The sequence below is a fragment of the Bacillus rossius genome, chromosome 1, assembly GCF_032445375.1.
Source record: "Bacillus rossius redtenbacheri isolate Brsri chromosome 1, Brsri_v3, whole genome shotgun sequence".
NCBI lineage: Eukaryota > Metazoa > Arthropoda > Insecta > Phasmatodea > Bacillidae > Bacillus > Bacillus rossius.
Genome location: NC_086330.1, coordinates 260,209,674 through 260,225,735, shown reverse-complemented (window position 1 = coordinate 260,225,735; position 16,062 = coordinate 260,209,674). Strand labels below are relative to the sequence as shown.

General features: G+C 34.5%; 1 protein-coding gene across 2 annotated transcripts in view; it reads left to right on the top strand.

Annotated features, from left to right (window-relative positions):
* The window catches only part of LOC134527528 (putative RNA-binding protein Luc7-like 1), a 99,744-nt gene that overhangs the window by 29,284 nt on the left and 54,398 nt on the right, over positions 1–16,062 (top strand). The window lies entirely within an intron of this gene.

Sequence of the window (16,062 nt, the reverse complement as noted above, 5' to 3'; positions counted from 1 at the left end):
TGTGTTACAAAATTTCAGCACCAAGTGGCTATATCAAGATGCTTCAACATTCTCATCTCCTACACAAGAACAGCAAATTTCATGTTTAACTTTCGGCAATAATGAAGAACGGAGATATTGGATATATTTATAATTTTAATTATAGTGAAGTTCTAGTTAATATATAAAAACGTAACCGTCTCTGACATATTATTTAGTGTGGTATATATTTTCTTATTGTTTGCCATATAGTGAGATGATAAAAAAATTTTGAACATTTCCCTTATTTTGCATTTTCCCGGTTTTTACATAATTTTTTCCTGGTCCCTTGAAATATGTAAAAATGAGGTTCTACTGTATTATAAATGCAAAAGTGTGTGGCTCTTTGTTCTTTTTTCACACAGCAACGTATCAACATGATATGTTGCATATAGATCTTCTCGTCCTATAAAAAAATTTAAGCATTCATTTTAAAATCTAAAAATATAAATAACACAGTTAATACTTCGTTTAACCGTTCATACAAGTCAACAATTAAATGACTAATGATTATGCTACATTTGCACGGCCAAAATACAGCAGCCATTAAAATAATCATTCGACAGGTCAAATCTCAAATTATAAAAAGGGAAAAAATTAAATGGTATCGGAATACTAATAATTATATTAAATGTAACCCAAAAATATTGGCGTTATGTCAAAGTTATGAAAAATGGCTATTACGAACAGCATTCATTTAAAATTAATGGTGTTATTATGGATGATCCTAGAAAACTATTCAATGGTTATGCCAATTATTTTTCTAGTATTTATGAACCTGCTACAGTAAAACCTCAGTATAACAAACTTGAAGGGACTGATTTCGGGTGTGTTTGTTATAGTGAGGTTTCTTTATAACGAGGTGAATTCAAAACTACAAGTGATATATTATGTATACAAAAAATAAATTAAAAAGAATTGAATGCATGACGCTAAGTGCTGCTTGCAGAGTAAGGCAAGTAAATCCAAGCAAAAACTTTGACCGTTAAATGAAATGGAGAAATACTTAATTTTGCATCAAAGTGACAACTATGCAAGCCTGTATAATTTTTTTTACTAAGACAAACTTTTTTGCCTCCCTAACCAACACCATAGGCTACAGAATTTTTAATTTTGTGGTAAAATATATTGCATTCTTTTTTTAATCCATTATTGTAAACAAAAAATAATTATAGCACCGAAAAAAGTTAAAATTCGTCGTAATCATTCACATATGGTTTCGTCCATCCATAACCTAATTTGTATGTAATCAAAAGTAATTCATCAAAGCTAACCTCCAAAGAAAATATGCTAAATATATTGCATTCTTTTTTTTAATCCATTATTGTAAACAAAAAATAATTATAGCACCGAATGAAGTTAAAATGCGTCGTAATCATCGCACATGGTTTTGTGCATCCATAACCTAATTTGTATATAAACAAAAGTAATTCATCAAAGCTAACCTTCAAACAACAAAATACGCTAAATATATTGTCTTCTTTTTTTAATATATTATTGTAAACAAAAAATAATCATGGCACCGAAAGAAGATAAAATTCGTCGTAATCATCGTACATGGTTTTGTGCATCCATAACCTAATTTGTATGTAAACAAAAGTAAATTATCAAAGCTAACCTCCAAACAATAAAATACCCTAAGTAGAATTTATTTTACCACAATTAGAAAACAACTCTTTGACTCCTGCAAATTTTAGATAAGTAATACTTCCACAGAATCTAAAATAAATATCTGCATTCATGACAACATACGAACGAATGCCTATTTCCACAGAAAAGATGTAACTTTTGTAGGTGGGATTTGTGACAAATTTTCTTGGCGAAGTTCGGAACATCGATTAATCAAAGTGAATTTTTTTCTCGCTAGTGGTGGTGCGATGTGTTAGCTTCGAAGTGCGTTTCAGTACGTCAATAGTACTATGGTCAAAGTCAGCCAATATTATAAGATGCAGGAATATTTGTGTTTGTTTACCGAAAAGTAATATTAACGAAGCAAATTGTATAAATGTGAAAATTCTAAGGAAATTTTTTTTAAATTTTTAATTGTGTTTTTGCTGTAGCGGGGGTTTTTGGTGGAAATATGAAAAAATACTTTGTTATTTTGAGGTACAAATACATAGGGTTATATGGCGTTTTGGTGGGACCAAACAACTGATTCGTTATAAAGGAGTTTGTTGTAAGAGGTTTTACTGTATTTGTATTCAACATCCTTTGTCAACTAATAAGTCCTCAGTTTTATACCTGTCTTTACAATTTCTGAAACCTTAGTGTACTGGGGTATTAAAACTTTAAAAACATCTAAATCCACTGGTCCGGACAGAATTCCAAATTTCATTATAACAGATTTGTAATTTATTTGTTATTTGTACCTCTCTTGTTACATATTTTAAACACTAGTTTATAAACCTTTGTCTTCCCATTTCAATGAAAAATAGCTGAAGTTATACCTATCCACAAAAAAGGCTCTAATCTTGAGGTTAAGAATTATCAACCTATCTTCCTACTTAATGATTTTTCTAAAAATTAAAAAAAAAAAAAATAATTTTTAAATTTTTGAACGAATAACAATTTGTCAAGTAGTCAACATGGTTTGAGAAAAGATTTGTCGACTACCTGTAACTTGCTTACCTTACTTAATCCTATATACAGTGAAACCTCTATTTATCAAATCTCAAGGGACCAAAATTTATTGTGTTTTATTGTAAAGGGGTTTGTTAAATCGAGGTTTCGCACAATATGTTTCTAGTCATCATAAAGCTTCACATAAATGGCTAGAACTGTTGTTCTGACTGCTTAATACGATATGAGGAATTAAACATGAAAAAGTACATAGAATACACTTGTTTAGTGGCCAACCATTTGATGCTTGGAAATTATCAATTCCCATCCCCAGTGCTTCCTGGCGTGCCTTTTCTTGTAAAATCGGCCCAGAGACGTTGATGTTAGATGCCCTAGCCTCCATTAGCCAGTCAAACAGTATCTTGTCCAAATCATCATTTTTACATACTTTCACACGTTTTCGATTTGTTCCTACCAGGGAAGCGTTGTTTTTGATCTGTTCCCGGTTGGATAATATGGTCGAAAGTGTAGACGCCGGGATGTCGAAACGTTTAGCTATATCACCTATTTTTACCCAACTTCATCAACTGCATTTAAAATTTCTAATTTTATTTTAATGTCAATCTGTCGCCGCTTTTTAGGATTAGAATTCATTTTACAGTAGTACCGTGTTGTCTTCCGTAACTACGTGTGGAAATAAATAAACAACAGTGAAAACTGATAAAATGGAAATTGTACGACACCATAGTTAAAAATATTTGCGTGTGTGCAACTTTAACCATAGAAACACAAAATATACTAGTTTTTCGTCTTGCCAGAGCGATGGTACGGGAGGTTTCCGCCACTAGCGCTAAATGTACCCGCCATTTTGAACAAAGTGTGGCATGTATACACGACGTGCGTTATCCATGATGCTTTGTTTATTTATTGTCTTCCGCGATGGTACATATTATTTTAAGGCGATTGGTGCACGGTAAAAAACGGTCACAGGCCCGAAAACAATTAATTTTGTATCATATGATCATTAAAGAGTCTAGATGCCTATGTGGGTGACTGTTACTATGTAGGGAGGTCAGGAGCTTAGTTCCAGCTCATCAGTGGCGAGATGGCCTTCAAACGGGAAGGGTGTCGCTGGCGGTCGCTCTGCGGCCTGCCATCTAGCGGTAACTAACATAACCTCGAAGATTGTATCTCACTCTCCCTCTAACACACAGCCGATACGGTTCTATCGTGCCCGGAGGAGGGAAAGTTTAGCAGGTTTCTCTTTTACTCATCCTTCGCCATGGGGAGGCGGAATGGATTACTTTTTGTTCGCAACTGCGCTCGTTATGTGGCTGAGAGCGCACATCTTCTCACTCAACTCGCTCGTTCTCTCACACTATTTCAATAAATCTTTTCAAATCTTCAACATCAATACTTAAAAACAATTGCGCTTCCTACGGATTAATTATATTTCATGCACGTGCCCGAATTCAGCTGCAAAAAAATAAAACGGGTAGTCAATTTTTTTCTTCAAAAACCTTCCGAAACACTGTGTGTTAAAAATCATTCTGAAAGCCCATTTTTCTAGATAAATGGAAATTCTAAATCACCTACGCCACAAGGAAACATTGTGCTTTAATATTATGTAAAGAAAACACCTCTTAGTTTTATAGTTATGTAAAGGTGGTGTGATATGTTTTAGATGTCGCACCATCTTATCATCCATGTAGAAGAGTTACCCGAAAAGCTAACAAGACTATTGCCATGGAAATGGAAATATGGTTAAGGAAATATTTTTCAAATGTTTGTAAACAGTAAACAACATATAACAAATCTTATAACTGTAAAAATAAAATACAAACAACCCTATAGCAAATTTAATTTCAATATGAAAAAGTCTACAATAATGTTTACAAGAAACGAAATTGCAATAGCAATTCAAAAAATATCGCAATTTTGTTACATTGTTAACATATATATTATTTTTAATAAATGCAATATAAATGACATACTCAATATTTGGAATACAATAAATAACTCAAGCCCTACATAATTGCTGCGATATTCACAATAAATGCTTTTCTTAAATATAGTAATCAAAAAACATCGTAAATAAATTATGAACATACATATTATGGTGAAGGAAAGTGGACACTATCACACTGAAAAATCTTAGAGGGTAGTTTTCCTCATCTTATTTCTTTCTTTGCGTTTTTGGTCTTGTTCGTTAAAATATTTCATGTTCAAATAGTTGATACGCATATACGTTCTTGTCCTGACAAAACAGTATATAACTTCTTCTGGATATTTATTTTCAGTAGTTCCGCAAATAATTTTAGTCAGTGATTCAAAAATCCACTTTTTTTTGCACAAATTGTTGCCATGAACATTATCAAAACACATTTCAGCTATCTTTATTAATTCAAAAAATTCATTAGTGGGACATTTTAAGTTACCCTTTGATTGTACATGTATCCAGCTATCGTCCTCCGTATTGAAATCCGTAGTGCCAAGGTCGGGATATTTATTTCTGAAACGGTGAGCTATATAGCCAGAAACATATTTCAGCCCTTCAAGAGAAATTTCGTCACTTGAAAGGGGCCTGGCCGCCAAATCTAAGTATATTTCTTCCATGTCAGCAAGATCTATTTCATTTAAAGGTGATTTCTCTTGAAATGTCTTTGTAAAATGCATTTCCTTGCACAAAAGGTGTTCTGTACTTTCATTCTGATAAGCACTGCCCTGTTCCATTTCATTTGACGAAAAATCACTTACCAAACACATTTCGTCTGTCTTCTCATCCGTGCTTTTCCATTCAGCAAAAACTGTTGCATTATGTTTTCACAATATGTAGTTTATAATTCTGTATTTAAACTCAATGGGCGACAGATGCGTATTTTGATGTCCGATACCTCTAATATACGGAAGAAAAAAAAACACTAACACATCTTGGTTCAGTTTAACTGTTAACAAATATTTAGGTTAACAGGTCTTGTACATATTTTCGAGTGTTTTACTCACTGAGTTATACAGGACATTAATAAAATTGATCGCTGATATTTATACTTTTAAACGAAATTTTGGATTTATCATTTTATGTGAACTCTAATGCGTTAAAAAGTGTAAAGCAACACTACACACAGGTAGTGATGTCTAGTGCACTGCCCTATGCACATTAGTTAACAAAAAAATAAAATAAAATATTAATTACTGATAAATAGAGACCCTATTTTGTGGTAAATAAGAATGACAGATTTCGGTATAAAAATTTTACTGTTTCGGTATATTAAGGCGGTGAATTTTATTATATTTCGTTTCAAAGCGGTGAAAAAAAAATTGGCCTATATATTATTTATTGAAAAATTTTTGGTTAAAAAAAGTGGCTGTATGTAGCAGTCTTGTAAACAAAACCATATTTTACACAAACAAAAATGCACAAGAGTAAAAGTGGGCTATATTATATAAGAACTTTTAAAAGTTACTCACCAGAGTACAAAATACAAAGGGCAGAAAAATATGAAAAGTACAATAACAACATAATGCTAATTAAAATATGACATTAACATGACTTCCATGTTGGATGGTGTCAAGTTGCATCTTTTGTCTGTTAATACATTTCCATAAGCTGAAAAAGCACGTTCACAGTCAACATTGGTCACTGGCATCCACAAAACATTTGCTGCCAATGTTGCAAAAACTGGATGCTCCTCCTTCAGTCCTAAGACAACATCAAGGATGCTTCCAGAGTCTTGCTTCTTCATTGATTCTTGAAGTGCTTTGTACCCTTTCAGGAAGTCTAATTTACTGTTTTCTTTGAGCAGTGGTACTTTTTGTGTCAAAGCATGAAGTTTATTGTCAGCAATATTACTGATAATATTGCACAAGTCAAACAAAATACCTAAGCTCTTAAAACACTCACGAGCTGGATATTGCAAGACTAACTCATTCAATTTTGTGAGACACTTTGCACCTAGGCTCCTTAACTGAGCTTTCACCTCACCTGACCGAACAGACGGAAGTGTTTTGATGATTGTTGTGGTCTTGTCACCCATGATGCCATCTGCCAGCAACTCAAAACTGTTCTTGAGGTCACCAAGTTTGCCGCACAATTTATGCACCAATGGTTTCTTGCCAGATTCCAGTTCTACTATGTAATTTGAGAGTTGCTCAAAATGCTCAATTACAAAAGTGGCTTGGCAACTGATAACATTAATAGCAGACTGTGACAAACTCTTGAAGTAATCAACTGCTGGAACTGACAGATCTAATGTGGATACAACATATTCCATTACATCAACAAGATAATCAACAATGTACTTAACTGCAAAAAACCATGAATTCCATCTAGTCAGTATGGGTGATGGAAACAGATTGCTGGCTTTCTCCCCCTCAGGATACTTTTCTTTCAGGAAGGTGACATAGTTGTGTTTCCTTTTGCGAGTATTTTGAAACAGCTGCTTAGTCTTCACAATGCATTCGTTCAATTCCGGCAGTGCTTGTGGCCATAAAGACTGAATAATACTGAGTTTGTGGTCCCAGCATTGCACATGTAACAGTTCTTCTGATATAAGAACTTTCATTGAGTTAATGCACTTCGTCATATAGCGTGCACTATCACTCACAATGCAGACAATGTCGTCATACTTCACTTCAAATTTTCTGAAACAGTCTAGAAGTGCCCTTGAGCATTCAGTCGCTGTAGGGTCATTCCGTGTGAAATCACCAAATGTTTAATTAAATAGTTGCTCGACTATTTTTAAAAAAAATAATTTTTTTACCACATATAACCTTATCAATGGGTAGTTCAAAACCATATTCATTTTATTTTTGTGTGCCACCATTTTCAGTAGAGGCTTGTTTATCTTCCCAAGTGCGTGCTCTAACAGTGGTTTGCAGTGGTTTCAATAAAAGGTCATTGTTGACATTGTATTAAAGATAGAAGGTTCTGGTCTTCAGTGAAGTAAAGTAAACATTGTATGGTTACCAAAAATGTCTAGAAATAAAGATATAATTTTTTTTAACCTTATGTGAAATGACCTTGAAATTTGTCAAAATTTTTATAAAAATTTCATTTTGAACATTTTTTTAAAGTGACTTGGAGTTGGAACCACAGGGCAAATATTTTTTTGCAATAAGTATGGATGGCAGACTTTCCAGAAAAAATGAGATAATGTGTGGGTTTAAACTCCTTCCTGGTTTTCTGTTGCATTAAACTTCTAAAATTTTCATTTTTTGAGGTTTTCAAGGTCAAATATCTCAAAAGGGGGACCAGGTAAAATTTTTCTGTTTCCACTATTTAGTACACCTACTGGTACTTAACAAATTCTGCAAGTTTCATTTTGTGGTTCAAACAGGTGTAGAAGTTAAAGGCTTTGAAACTTAGGTAAAAAGTTGTAATATTTTAGCTCTAATTACTTGACTGTAATCAAATTGTGTAACAGTTATTAATGTTTATTTTATTTCTTATGAAGTGCAAATATAATATAAGGCTTTGAGTTGTAACATATGGAAAGTTAAAAATAAATCATTTTGTAAGGAGGCATGAATGGACAAGTTGTGACAAGCAAACCTGATGTAACCATCCAAAGAGCAAGTTGTGACAAGTTGAATATATGTGCATTGCAGCCAACCACTTTAGTCTTGTGTCTGCTGCCAAGGAGTAAAGATGTGTTTGTGTTCTGTGGTTTTGTATGTGCTGTCTACTCTAATATTGTTTATTTGGCTCCACACAAGTATTGCTGGTATGTGTTACAATTCTGCATTGAAGTGAGCTACTTAGTTGTTACCTGCAGTTTCTGTCTCAAAGTGACTACGTAGAACTATCTACCAGAAGTATGGAGTGTTCTTTGGGTACTTTTACACATGAAGATTGTGAAAATGATTCATATGGCAAGTATTACCTAAAATTATCATCAGACTTCACTAAATCGCAAATTGACCTTCTTAAGAAAAGAAGTAAGTTACATAACATTGTTAATGTGTGTACTTTCCACGAAAAAAAATATCTGGACAAGTATAATCATCTTTTTGGAAATTCGTGTTGCGATCCATTTTCATACCATAAAAAAGTTATCAAAAAACAGTTAAGGGAAATAACTGTAGAGTTGTCTGAAAGATGGCCATCACTGATTCCTGGCAAATCTGTTTGTTGCTCTTGTCATAAAAAACTTTCAAGTAATGTTGAGGGGAATTTAGGTACTAGTACTAGCAACTGTGATAACGAAGAACTATTCACCGCACCTGAAATTGTTGTAGAGTCTATCAATCAAGCTGGCTCTGCTTTAGGAGTTTCCCCAACTAAAATTATTAAACTTAGTGATACAAAAAAACATCTAGAAGTTAGACGAACTGTGAGCAAATTTTCTTGTGCAATTAAGAAAAAATTAAGCGACACTTTTACCATCACCTGTGAGTCTCAAGATGAGGATGATGAAGAAATAGCTGATACTGCAATAAAAGACATGGAAATTCATATTGAAAATCTCAAGAAAAGAATTAAGACCTGTACATCCAACAATGAGAAAATACAAGTCATTAGTGTAGTGCCAAAAAGCTGGTCAATGAAAAGAACTGCACATGAGTTAGATGTAAGCGAATATCTGGTTAGAAGAACACGTGAAATTGTTAAGGAACGTGGTGTTATTCCACAGCTCACATCTAAGAAAAAAGGGAAAGAATTGCCTCAAGAAACTAGAGATCTCGTTGTTAAATTTTATGAAAACGATGAAGTTAGTAGAATCTGTCCTGGAATGAAGGATACAAAATCGGTTCGTCTTGATGATGGGAAGAAAGAACTAAAGCAAAAACGTTTAATTCTGTGTAATTTAAAAGAACTATACCAAAAGTTTAGAGAAGAGCATCAATCTGTAAAGGTTGGGTTTTCTACATTCTGTATTCTGCGTCCCAAGTGGTGCATCCTTGCAGGAGCTAGTGGCACTCATTCTGTTTGTGTATGTTCAATTCACCAAAATTTCAAACTAATGACTATGGCAGTAAAAACAGATGACTGGAAGGTCCTTCTTGAAAATATTGTGTGTGATTTAAATAGTGAAGATTGTATGTTTGGAGAGTGCCCAAATTGTCCTGAAGTAGGAAACCTGAAAGTAGATGAACTATTGCAGGGTGTCAGTGATGATGACGATATCACATACAGTCAGTGGATAGTAGCAGACCATTGCAACCTTGTAACGATAGTAGAACCACATGCTGAATTCAAAGAGAAATTTGTTAGTAAACTAATGGCATTGAAGAAACACCATTTCATCTCGCAGAGTCAATCACAATTTCTGAAAAGTAAGAAAGAGAATCTACAAAGTGATGAATGTGTAATAATTCTGGATTTCTCAGAAAACTATACATTTATCATCCAAGATGAGATCCAGAGTTATCATTGGATGAATTCTCAGGCCACAATTCATCCCTTCTGTGTGTACTACAGAGATGATGCTAAGAATTTGTGTACTAAGAGCCTTTGTGTTATAAGTGACTGTATGAATCATAACACAGTTGCTGTGTACACATTCCAAACAAAGTTGATACACTTTGTTAAGTCCCTTATTCCTAATTTGAATCGAGTTGCCTATTTTTCTGATGGATCGGCTGCTCAATACAAGAACAGGTTCAATTTTTCTAACTTGTGCAAGCATAAAGAAGATTTTGGATTAGAAGCAGAGTGGCATTTCTTTGCAACAAGTCATGGAAAGGGGCCTTGTGATGGTATTGGTGGAACTGTCAAGCGACTGGTGGCTAAGACAAGTTTACAGCGACCGAAAGAAGGCCATATCATAACACCAATGAGTATGTTTCAATTTTGTGTGGAAAACATAAAAGGAATAAATTTTGTGTTTGTGGGAGAAAGAGAAGTTCAGGAGGCAGATCTTCACTTAAAAAGCAGGTTTGATAATGCTAAAAGAATTTTAAGCACTAGAGATCAACATTGTTTTAAACCGAAGAACACATCAACAATACAATACAGCATCATTTCAGCATCGTTTGATACGAAACACAAAGAATATCCAATTGATGGCACTACTGGTGTTTTTAACATTAGTGACATCTCAGTAAACGACATTGTTGTGTGTGTTTATGATAACAGATGGTATATTGGTAGAGTTTGTGAGGTTTCTCAAGAAAACAGTGATATCAAGGTGGTCTTCTACACACCAGGTGGTCCATCTACAAGCTTCAGTAAAACAAAAGATGATGTTTTATGGGTGGAGATGAAGAATGTTCTAGACATTTTGAAACCTACAGAGTTCACTACTATAACAGGTAGAACATTTAATATAACTGAAGAGAAAAATATAGAACTCTCTCAGAAACTACGGGTCAAACTTGTAAAATAAATCTGTTGCAGCTGACATTTTTTTTTGTGGTTTGCAAATCTGGATAATGTAATAGGGTGAGTTTTATGTTTTTTATTATTAGCACTACAAATTGTTTTAACTTAAAGGTAAAATCACTAAAAGACTATGTGAACATGAGCCACTGTTAATTTTTATTTTCTACGTAAAATGCAACTTTTTACCCAAGTTTCAAAGCCTGTAACTTCTACACCTGTTTGAACCACAAAATGAAACTTGCAGAATTTGTTAAGTACCAGTAGGTGTACTAAATAGTGGAAACAGAAAAATTTTACCTGGTCCCCCTTTTGAGATATTTGACCTTGAAAACCTCAAAAAATGAAAATTTTAGAAGTTTAATGCAACAGAAAACCAGGAAGGAGTTTAAACCCACACATTATCTCATTTTTTCTGGAAAGTCTGCCATCCATACTTATTGCAAAAAAATATTTGCCCTGTGGTTCCAACTCCAAGTCACTTTAAAAAAATGTTCAAAATGGAATTTTTATAACATTTTTGACAAATTTCAAGGTCATTTCACATAAGGTTAAACAAAATTATATCTTTATTTCTAGACATTTTTGGTAACCATACAATGTTTACTTTACTTCAGTGAAGACCAGAACCTTCTATCTTTAATACAATGTCAACAATGACCTTTTATTGAAACCACTGCAAACCACTGTTAGAGCACGCACTTGGGAAGATATACAAGCCTCTACTGAAAATGGTGGCACACAAAAATAAAATGAATATGGTTTTGAACTACCCATTGATAAGGTTATATGTGGTAAAAATATTAATTTTTTTAAAAATAGTCGAGCAACCTCAACTTGGTGATTTCACACGGAATGACTCTGTAGATGATTTCAAGACAGAAACAGATCCAATGAAAAGGTCTTGCTCTGAAGAATCTGCCATTGTATTTAACAGTACTATGAATACACATTGTCCTTTTCTGTCAGTCGTTTCGTCGCAGAACACTGCGATTTTTTTTCCTCGAAGGCACTCTTTAATATGATATTCTTGTTGCTCTTGTACAAGTGGAACATAATTCTGCCGTAGTGATTCTGCTTTGGGTAAATCACCTGATCCTTGAATGTATGTAGTAAACCACTCCCTTAGAGACGGATGATCCAATTTCTCTAGCGGAACATTCGCACTCATGAAAGCTTTCGTCGTTGCACAAATAAATTCTTTCTTGTGAAGTTTTGCCGTCTTAGTTGCCGAAGTAGAAGCACACTCGAGCACAGACAACTGCCGTTTAATTCCTGACCCACTACTTAAAGCAGCCGTCCTTTTTTCTTTGTGTTGTTACACTGTTCGTGCAGTGTTTCACGCAGGTGTCTCTCCGTTGCCATTCAATTCTTTGGTTACAGTATTTGCACATTAAGATACGTTTGGCTTTATCGAATACATAAAAACCTTCACTTTCAAATTCTTGCGCACGCTGAAACACGGACACAATTTTTGGCATGATTACGATTACTCTACTTTATTGTTTGCCGTATCCACGCGGTCAATGTTGGTTGTTTTTACAATATATTATTTCCGTTTACGTAGCCCATAGATACAATATCAACGAAGGTGATGCACAATGGTCTACACATCTTAAGCCATCTACCTTCAGATCTATCTAGTGGCGCAAATGGAACTACAGCAAAAAACCCTTATTTGCACTTTTCATGGGGACAAAGTAAAAAAGTGTAAAAAGCGGGAAAGTGTAAATAAAGGAAAAAGTAAGAAATACGTTAAAGTAAATTAAAATACAGTCGCATTCTTCAGCGTTCAGAACAAATACGGGCTACATTACACATACGCATTGCACCACAGTAAAAATTTTTTTAAAAAAGGGCCGCAAATTGATAGAATTTACCGTCAATAGTGCGCCGTGCTCGGAGAAAGGTCATTGTACTCGATCAGCTGTTGTTACGGCGCTGCGTAGCCGCCGGCTGGCTCTCTCTGTTCTCTTAGTTGCGCATGCGCAGTATAACTCACTCAACGCTCCGCCCAGACTCGTGTCCTTCCATCAGCAGCCAGCCAATAGATGCAAGCTTAGCAGAAAAAAATATAAGCTCCACCTCATGTGTACCAGTTTGTCCTGTTCTAATACCAGTTTATTGGTATACGCACCAGTTTTCTCGCTGCCGTGACATGTTCAAGTTTACGTTCATCTTGATGTCTTGATACCAATAATTAATTATTTGCGATTCCCCGAAAAAAATTGTTAGTTTAAAAAATATGCGTCAACTGTACAATACTTCCGAAATTATAAAATACGTATAAATTAGTTACCAAGACTCCGCTCATTTTATCTTGTGAAGTTTGTCTCGTACCAGTATTTCGGCTAAGTTGTGACATAAATACAGTATCAGAACTTAACAATCAGCCACGTTTATACATTCGTGAGTTTACGTTTTTCCCCTCGTGCATTTTATATTGTCTCCTGCTATAATTACTCGGACTTTTACACGCCTAGGCTTAAATTATAACATGTTTAGAAATAAAAGCAACTTTTCATGTTATAAAATATGTTTATTTTGCGATTTAAATTGTTTATTGCCGACTATAAACGTTACGTTTTTCACGATGTTTTTAGGCCTACTAGCTAATCTTATCTACTCTTAAAGTACCCACGGTATTTTCTGATTGTTAATGGTTGTTACGAGACGTAAATAGCGGGATGGATTCGATTTTTGAGACGTAATTCGCGTGAAAGTATTGGACTAAATGGGAACTAAACGGGACCTGAAGAATATAGTGCAAATAACGGGAAAACGTAAATAACATTAACGTAAATAAGGGGTTTTGACTGTACCATTATTTAATCCACATTCAGATCCATCTAGTGGTGCTTACGAAACTGCACACAATAGAAGTTTGCTTACGTTTTTTTTACATCTTTATCTAAGGAACGGAACTTTAATATTATTGTTGACGTGCCACAGACGACCGTCCAGCTCCAGCACATAATAATTTTGTTTTTCGGAGTTATATGTGTTATTAGTGCGACGTTAATATTACGTTTAACAAGCGTTTACCACAGGATTTCGTGTAAAAATCGGTCAATTTCGCGAAAATTTGGAATTAATGAATTTTTCGCATTTTCCTTGGAAATAAGTGAATTTCGCGGTTAATTTCGCGTTGCGAAAAAATAGGGTCTCTACTGATAAACAATACCTAGATGTTGTGATACAAGTAACACATGCTTATCCAATATTTATCTCAATTAGAATACGAAAGAGGAAGACAAAATAATAAACTGATTTTAGGACTGATTTATTACTTACGCACGAATAAACAAATACCACGTATCCCTCAATATAGTAATTCCTTTTGACCAAAATATCACTCCGATTTTTTTTAACTATCGTTGCCAGGTACATGGGCACGACTTCGCAAATGTCAATGTTTCACGTAGAGTTCAAAATTGGATTTACGGTTCAAAAAATTCACTAACTCATAAATTAAATCAATTGTCTGATAAAACATAAGACCTATAGACTCAAGACCACTAAGATAGTTGTGCATTGTATGTTCATATGATAGTGCCATTAACAATACTGAGAGGCTAATTAATTTAGTAAATATAATATTTAATAGCGGCTGGTTTTAGTTTATCCCAGCAACATCAACAAAGTCATAATATTAATCGGCAATGTTAAAAAGTTGCAGGGCGTCAGTACAGCGTTAGTGATAGAGTAATAACAAAATGGCCATACCTAGACTAATGATATCTTCTGACGTTAATAACTTTAAAATCGCGTATTCCCGTTCGCAACTTAACATACCATCATCAGTCTGATAACCTTTTTATACATACTATTATTACCGCACACGTAACATAACTTATGGTAGGCCCGCGTCAGGAACGTCCTGACGCGGAGCTGCACGCACCAAAACGGCCAAAACCAAGCTTCTTTTTAGTAGCAACTTTTACAACAATAGGCTCGAGGCACTTTTTGAAAGTTCCGCCGAAACCTCGGGTAATTTCTGGCCGTGAAAAACGTAATTCCAAAAGCTGCAATTACTTAATAATTACATACAGAAAAGCCCAAACGTCTGTAACAATTTCAGAAATATAGTTCAAAACCCAAAATAAATTAAACATATAAATTTAAATAACGTAGCACAGAATATTAAAACTGTAAACAAACATTTGAAGTATTAAGGTTTCAGTGTTCTATGCAATGTAAAATTACAAAAGGACATTTGTAATTAGTGTGCCCGGCATTCTGGCATCGCTAGCTAACATTTTCAATTTTTTTTAATTTCATATAACGAGAATAGCCTAGTGTTGATTTGATGTTCTAAATAAATTTTAATAAATATAAAATCTATTTTTTTGGTTAAATTTAGATCTGTCATTCTAGTGTGCATATAGCATACCCTAACTAACCGGAATACACAACTGATGTTCTATGCTGTCAAAACATATTAATCTGGAGGGTAAAAATTTATTCATATGTGTAAACAACCACCAAAAAGAATATTCACCCTGTCAGTATTCAACTTCAAGCCAAAAAGAATTTCGCTGTACGAATTTTTCTGTACAGAGACAATTTCCTTGCTTGAGCGAAGATACTCCACTATGAAGCGCGACCTTGACAGACCCTTCGTTTCTTCGGCCTCCTCTCTCGTCCTCCCCTCTACACCCCATTCTTCCCCCTCCCCTCCTGCAGGCAGGGCCAGCCGGCTGGAGCTCCGTCGGACCACCTGGTTCCGACAAGCGCCGCCCTCAGCGCCACGTCGCGGGGACATTCTTCCCGGCGGCGGAGTTTTACACGCAGCACTAGAACTGCCACTCCAGAGGGCGTGTTTTGAGTCGGATCATATAAAAAAAAAATATATGAAAATATATGCATAACTCAACAGTGTTCTGCCAATTATGTTTTCATTTTCATTTAAATTTATTCTTTAAATCGCTCCTGAAGTAGTCCAGCAATGATCAATGGAAATTGTCAATATTAAACTGTAATTTTGACGATGAAAAATTTTTTATCTTACTTTTATAGGCGCAGAAACCTATTCGTACACTCGTTTCTTGAACTATACTTAAGTTTAACATAATTATGTGTTTTCTAAATAATTCTGGCTTGGAATAAAAATAAATGCATTTAAAATAACATAACTCAGTAAAAAAGTTTATTAAAAAAGATTC